Below are 7,368 nucleotides of genomic sequence, written 5' to 3'. Positions count from 1 at the left end.
TGGCATAAGATATATATGTGTATGCATATGCTTATAAGGATTGCGTAGGGGCTGGAGAGATGGCTCAGTGGTTAGAGCACTGACTGCTCTTCCAGAGGTCCTGAGTTCAATTCCCAGCAACCACATGGTGGCTCACAACCATCTGTAATGGGATCTGATGCCCTCTTCTGGTATGTCTGAAGACAGCTACAGTGTACTTATTTATAATAAATAAATAAATCTTAAAAAAAAGTGTTGCATATACTTTTTGGTAAACAAAATAATATGACTCCTTCATGCTTTCCCCAACAACCTTGTTATTTGTCTCTGGTTCCTCCTCCTCCTCCTGTATTTACCTCTTTTCCTGTTTTTCTATTTTTCTCTTTCTATCATCCATATTCTGCGATCCACCTCTCAAGCCCTTCCCTCCTGTGCCTCTATACTTCCCTGGTTTCTATGATTACTAAAAGCCCCCAGTACCAGGCATGAGAAGCCACCTTTCATATGATTGGTCAGGGTGACCCAATGACTCTCAAAACAATATAGACTTTTGCTGGTGGCCTCTCACGGGTTGAAAGTAAGCCCCTATTGCTGAAGACACCAAACATTTAGGACACAGGCCTCAAATGATTTGGGATGGATCTAACCTGAAAGTTGCCATGGTCCAAGAAAAAAAACCATGTTTCCTGAGTGGTAGAATTATAGGTTCATATCACATAGACCAGCCACTGTAATTCTTTTTTAGACAGTGTCTCTCTCTATGTAGTCCTAGCTGTTCTGGAACGTGCTATGTAGACCAGATTGGCCTCAGATTCACAGAGATCCCTCTACCTTTGCCTCCTGAATGGTTGGGATTAGCAACTTGTACCACTATACCTGGCAGAATTCTTTGAGACTTTCATAAAAAATATTTTTAAGATTCTCTCTCAGATCCCAACTTCTCTGTCTCCCCACCCAACTTCATACTCTTTCTCTCTTAAACAAACAAACAAACAAACAAATAAACAAGCTAGATGTGGTTGCGCAAGCCTTTAATTTCATAACTTGGGACACAGAAACAAGATTGTGTTAGCCAGCAAGGCCTGCTCTGGAGTGTGGTTGATATACACAGTGTCATTCCCTTAAAGGAAACTGATTTTTCCTCTCCCATCAGCTATCATGTGTGCCCACTTCCTCTCCTCTACGGCGGGGTTTTGCCCAGTTTGAGGCTGTCCAGGTCCTGTGCATGCTGTCAGAGCCTCTGTGAGTTTATATGTGTAACTGTCCTGTTCCTTCTGGAAAATGTGGTTTCCTTAACATTGTCTCCCACCTCTGAAGTATAATATTTCATCTCCCTCTGCGTAGATCCCTGAGCTTTGAGGGTATGAGTTTGATAAAGACATCCTATTAAGGCTTATGGTTCCAAAGTCTCGTACTCTCTGCACATTCTCCAGTTGTGGTTCTGTCTTCCTTACTGTCTCCTGCAAGAAGCCTCTCTGAGGACTCAGTGGATGGAACTAGAAGCTTGTTTCTTGAGTGAGGTAACCCAGACCCAGAAAGACAAAGATCATGTGTTCTCCCCTATGTGGATGCCAGCGTTTATACTTTACATGTGTGTTTCGTTTAGAATGCCCACACAGGTCAGGTAGCTGATAACAGACCAGCTGGGAGGAGGGAATCTTCCAAGGATACGGGATGTAGAAAATAGTTGCATAAAGGGACACAGGGGAAACTACAATAGATTAAATAAGGAGGGCAGGGTAAAGGAGGGACCATAGAGGGGGAAGGATCATTAAGACTAAAGGCTTCTGAAAAGCCACAGGAAAACCTACTACTGTAGAAGCCCCCTAAAATCTATGTGTTTGGACTGGAGAGATGGTTCAGTGGTTAAGAGCACTGACTGCTCTTCCAGAGGTCCTGAGTTCAATTCCCAGCAACCACATGGTGGCTCACAACCGTCTGTAATGGGATCTGATGCCCTCTTCTGGTGTGTCTGAAGACAGCTACAGTGTACTCATATACATAAAATAAATCCATCTTTAAAATAATATATGCATTTATGAAAGACATATAACCAAGTAAATTCTCCAGGGCCAGGAAAGGGTTACATCATAAGTTACTGGCCAAAGCGGTCTCACAGACCCTTCAAAGACTAGGTTATTGTCATTGCTATTGGTTAATTCCACTGGTTAATAGTAAGGCCCTGTTGCTGAGGGTGCCATGTATTTGCAGTATAGAACATGGAGACATGAAGTTGGTAGTCAACTGGAAGCATCGCCCCTACTGCCTAGGGCTCATAGTGCTAGAAGGCGCTATATGAGCTACTATTGGTGGGGAAAAGTAATCATTAGTATCATCTGGTTACAAAGCCTGTAAGCTATGATATATTTGTTTAAAAGAAGATATGCTGATATGCTAAGATATGCCTGCTGGTGTAATAGCAGCATGAACTTAGGGGAGTAACTAACCACCGTGGTGTGTGTGTGCGTGTGTGTGTTTGAATTTAATTAAGGCTTATCCATCCAGGAGATGGGATTCATGATTACTAAAGTGATCAAGAGCCTGTGACTAGATAGGTCATAGGTCCCAAAGACAAACCTACTTACTACTATTATTCCCTTAGATGAAAAGAGCAATAAAATGACTCGTAATGACATACTGCTATATCCCAAGATCGGCACATCACTCAGAATTTTTTTTTCTATTTTATCATTGTTTTATTTATTTATTTATTTTTGAGACAAAGTCTCTCAGAGTAGCTTAGTTGTCCTGGAACACACTCTGTAGACCAGGCTGGTTTCAAACTCATTAAAGGCATGAGCAATCCCCACCACTAGGCAGGAATTCTTTTTTTTAGAGGTTTATTATATGCTGAGCAGTGGTGTCCCAAGCTTTTAATTCCAGCACTTGGGAGGCAGAGGCAGGTGAACTTCAGGTAGGTTTGATCTATATACTGAGTTCCAGGATAACCAGGGCTAAAGAGTGAAACCCTGTCTTGAAAAGCCAATGGAGAGAAAGGGGGCTTAGAAATTATCATGTAGACAGGTCTCAATGACCTTCTCACAGGGATCCACTTGTCCCTGCCTTCTGAGTGCTGGGTTATGTGACAACCCAGAAAGATTTACTTTTTTTTTAAAGATTTATTAAGTTATTTAACATATATAAGTACACTATTGCTGTCTTCAGACACACCAAAAGAGGGCATCAGATCCCATTACAGATGGCTGTCAGCCACCATGTGGTTGCTGGGACTTGAACTCAGGACCTCTGGGAGAGCAGTCAGTGCTCTTAACCACTGAGCCATCTCTCCAGCCCTACTTTCTTCTTATTTATGGTGTGAATCTATGCCGAGTATAAGCAGGTATCCTTGGAGGTTGGAAGAGTGTGTGTGTGTGTGCATGTGTGTGGAGATTAAGGCAGATGTGTCAGCAGTACAAGCAGATACTGCTCTTTCATAGGACCTAGGTTTGGGTTCTAGTCATCCTCTAAGGCAGCTCAAGATCACCTGTAACTCTACTTCCAGATCAGATGCCTCTTGAGTACACTTGCATTTATTTTATGTGCATACCTTTACCTACACAGGGTCATAAGAACACATCTTTTAAAAAATCCTTAAGGCAAAAATAAAAAAGGTGGAGTGGGTTGGATTTCCTGGAGCTGGACTGCCAGCAAGTTCCCAGAAGCTCAACATACATGCTGGGAATTGAACTCATGTCCTCTGGAGGAGCTTCAGTGTGTGCTTTTAATTACTAAACCACCTCTGCAGCATCCAGGAATTCTTTATTCTGGGCAAATGAAAATGTTATAGTTTCAAGAACCTTGAATGTTCTTTGTATTCAAGACAGTATTACACGTAGTCCAGGCTGGCCATAGACTTCTGATCTTGCATCCACCTCCAAGTGCTGGGATTCCAGAGGTATGTACCACTGTGCTAAATTTATGCCATGCTAGTATCTAATCTTCATGTATGTTGGACAACGCCCTACCAACCGAACATCCCTAGACCTCTTGGTTTTTGTGTTCATGTGTGTGTGTTCTGATTAATATATATATTTTCAGACAGGATCTCACTGTGTAACACACACTGATGGCATCTTTCTGATTTTGTCTACTGACTGGCTAGAACTACAGGCCTGTGCTACCACAACCAGACCAGTTCTGAGTTTTGAGAATAAAGAAAAAAGTTGGGTAACCACCACCATACCACATACGCCAGAGGAGTCCTGTTACAACCAAATGACTCATGCCTGCCCTGTGCACAAAGCCCTGCCCCCAGTGGCTATGTGTCAGACAAGAAAGTCAGAGTCCTTTCTTTCTGTGGCCTACCAGGGACTCCAGCCACCCCACCCCCATCTAAAAAGAGATTACAAAGAAACAGGCTTCCTTGTGGTATTTTAGTTCACATTTAGTTTTGGTTACTTTCCATCCTCGTCTGCATATTGTCCCTCCCCCCACCCCGTGCCCTTTCATCCCAAGTACTTCCCTGTTCTATCTTCCCATCTCCTGTGTTCTGTTACTTTCCCCACTCTGCCTTTCAAAGCCTTTCCCCCTTCTCATGGACACCTTTCCACTTCCACGGCCTTAGCCCACATTTCACTCTAGCTTAGAGACACACACTTAACAAGGCAAGCTAGGATCCAAACAGAGTGCTAATGAGGTGTGTTTCTCTGAGACTCCCGTGCTTCAGTGTTTTCCAGTGCCATATTTCTTGCAAATTTCATCTCTCTTTACAGCTGAATAAAAACTATTGTGAAACTATAGCACCATTTCCTTGCTATTGTGAAGACAGAAGGTGTGACTACACCTGAATGTGGATAGCTGGGCTCACACCTTTAATCCCAGCATTTGGGAGAAAGGCAGGTGGATCTCTGTGAGTTCAAGGCCAGCCTGGCCTACCGAGTGAGTTTAAAAATAAAAGAAAGGAAAAACAAAACAAGGGGCGGAGAGATGGCTCAGTGGTTAAGAGCACTGTCTGCTCTTCCAGAGGACCTGAGTTCAATTCCCAACAACCACATGGTGGCTCACAACCATCTGTAATAGGATCTGATGCCCTCTTCTGGCCTGCAGGCATACTACATGCAGGCAGAATTATATATATAAAATCTTAAAAGAAAAGAAACAAGCTATGCGGTTTCTGGGCACCAGGGTCAGCACAGAAACATGGCAGAGGTTGGGTCCAAGTCAGTGCTGTTCGTGTGTCTTGGTAACATTTTCCGGTCACCCATTGCAGAAGCAGTGTTCAGAAAATTGGTCACTGATGAAAAGGTTTCAAATAATGGCTACATCCACCTATGAAGTGTGGAGCCCCCCCTGACTATCGAGGGCAGAGCTGCATGAGAAAACATGGCATCCACATGTGTCACACTGCACGGCAGATCACAAGAGAAGACTTTGCTACATTCGATTATATACTGTGTATGAATGAAAGCAATCTGAGAGATCTGAATAGAAAAAGTAATCCAATTAAAAACTGCAAAGCTAAAATTGAGCTACTTGGGAGCTATGATCCACAGAAACAGTTCATTATTGATGATCCCTATTATGGCAATGACTCTGACTTCGAGGTGGTGTGCCAGCAATGCCTTAGGTGCTGCAAGGCCTTCCTGGAAAAGACTCACTAGTTGGTCCTACCCACCACCATTGAGCAACTGCCTACTCACCTCTGCCATGCCCAAGGGTGGTGGCAGTCCCACCCCCCACCTCTCTTTTCAGCTGACTTACTGCATATCTTTAAAATAACTGTAGGTGGAAATTAGGCATATGTTCAGCAGGATAAAAACATTTGAATCGGACAGTTTGAGGTGTGGCTAAGCATTCTTAGACTAAATAAATCTTGCCATAATTACAAAATAGTGGAACAGCAAATATGGAACAAAAGAAAACCCAATAAAGTAAGAATGACCTACAAGGTCCAGGTCAACCTCTGAGTCCAGCAAACCTGGGTAGCCTGGTCTACCTGGAGCGCATGGCAGCACCCAGTGGTGCTGTCTGCTTGCCTTGTACCTCTCTATTACAGACTCTTATTGTGACAATATCTCCACCCAGGGCAGCCTTCCATTTAACATTAGAAGAGTTTAAACTCTGAGGGTATCAGGTATTTGAGAGGGAGAAGCTGGATGTGATGGTGGGCGTGGAACTCCAGCAGGCCTTCCTGGGCTACATAGTGACAACCTGTCTGAAAAAGAAATAAAAATAATAAAAGATGGGACCCACAGATTGGCAAAATTAACAACTTTAATCTTACTTGGTTTTTGTGTAATTTTTGAGCTTTGTTTCTATTTGAGCCACTTTGCTTTAAAAAAAAAAATAAGTGTGCTTAAATAGTGGTGTGAGTTTGTGAGTGTTCTCTGTCAACATTTTACACAGTGACAGGCAAGCACAAATAATTTTAGTGTGTTTTCAGAAAAGGGACCTCAAATTTATATGGATGTATGTCAGTAAGGATTGTGAATTAAACTGGGACGTTATCAAATACAAGTAAAACACAGGAAAAAAAGAAGAAGAAGAAAAAGAAAAAAAAATAAGAAACAAGCAAAACCAGCAACTGAATGCAATATGCTATTCTAAAGGAGTATCTGTGGAAACCAAATAGAAAATCTGAATAAAGTCTGTAGCAATGTGCCCAACAGGGCTATGGACATACAAGTATCTCTGCAGTAGGAAACCCTCCGGGTTATGTTCAGGAGTGGTGTAGCTAGATCATACAGTAGTTTGACTCTTAGGTTCTTGAGAAGCCTCTATACCGATTCCCATAGCGGCTGCACTAGTTGACACTCCAGGTTCGGCGCGCCCTCTGCCTCTTCCACCGCTGCCGCCTCCTTCTGCCGCTCCCGGTGCTGCTTGTGTGCGCCTTCAGGGCGGACCTGGTGGCTCTTCTGTGAAGCGGCAGCTGAGGAGACTCCGGCGCTCCCCATGGCCGACGAGAAACCCAAGGAAGGAGTCAAGACTGAAAACAAGGATCATATTAATTTGAAAGTGTCGGGACAGGATGGTTCTGTGGCGCAGTTTAAGATTAAGAGGCACACACCACTTAGTGAACTAATGAAAGCCTATTGAAACGGCAGGGTTTGTCAGTGAGGCAGACCAGGTTCCAGTTCGATGGACAATCAATCAATGAAACAGACACACCTGCACAGTTGGAAATGGAGGATGAAGATTGATGTGTTCCAGCAGCAGACAGGAGGTGTCTACTAAAAAGGGAACCTGCTACTTTACTCCAGAATTTTGTTATAGACCAAGAACACATTCTCATTAGAAAGCCGCAATTTGGTGCCGCCACATCCTGACTACTACAGTATAGTTTTCTCTCTTCTTCCATCTTCCTGTCTCCATGTCTTTATTTTACATAAAGTAACTGGTGTATGTGCACAAGCATATTCTTTCTTTTTTTTTTTTTCTTTTCCTTTTTTA

At 43.1% G+C, this 7,368-nt stretch overlaps 2 pseudogenes across 2 annotated transcripts; both read left to right on the top strand.

Moving 5' to 3' along the window:
- The first annotated feature begins 5,118 nt into the window (after positions 1 to 5,118).
- LOC308415552 (low molecular weight phosphotyrosine protein phosphatase-like) lies at positions 5,119 to 5,579 on the top strand (annotated as a pseudogene). Its single transcript has one exon. The product of its transcript is annotated as a low molecular weight phosphotyrosine protein phosphatase-like (transcript).
- A 1,291-nt stretch (positions 5,580 to 6,870) lies between these two features.
- On the top strand, positions 6,871 to 7,152 carry LOC308415554 (small ubiquitin-related modifier 2-like; annotated as a pseudogene). Its single transcript has one exon. The product of its transcript is annotated as a small ubiquitin-related modifier 2-like (transcript).
- Positions 7,153 to 7,368: the final 216 nt, after the last annotated feature.

This window comes from Micromys minutus (assembly GCF_963924665.1).
Source record: "Micromys minutus genome assembly, chromosome: X".
In the NCBI taxonomy this organism is placed as follows: Eukaryota; Metazoa; Chordata; class Mammalia; order Rodentia; family Muridae; genus Micromys; species Micromys minutus.
This window is presented reverse-complemented; position numbering and strand designations above follow the sequence as displayed.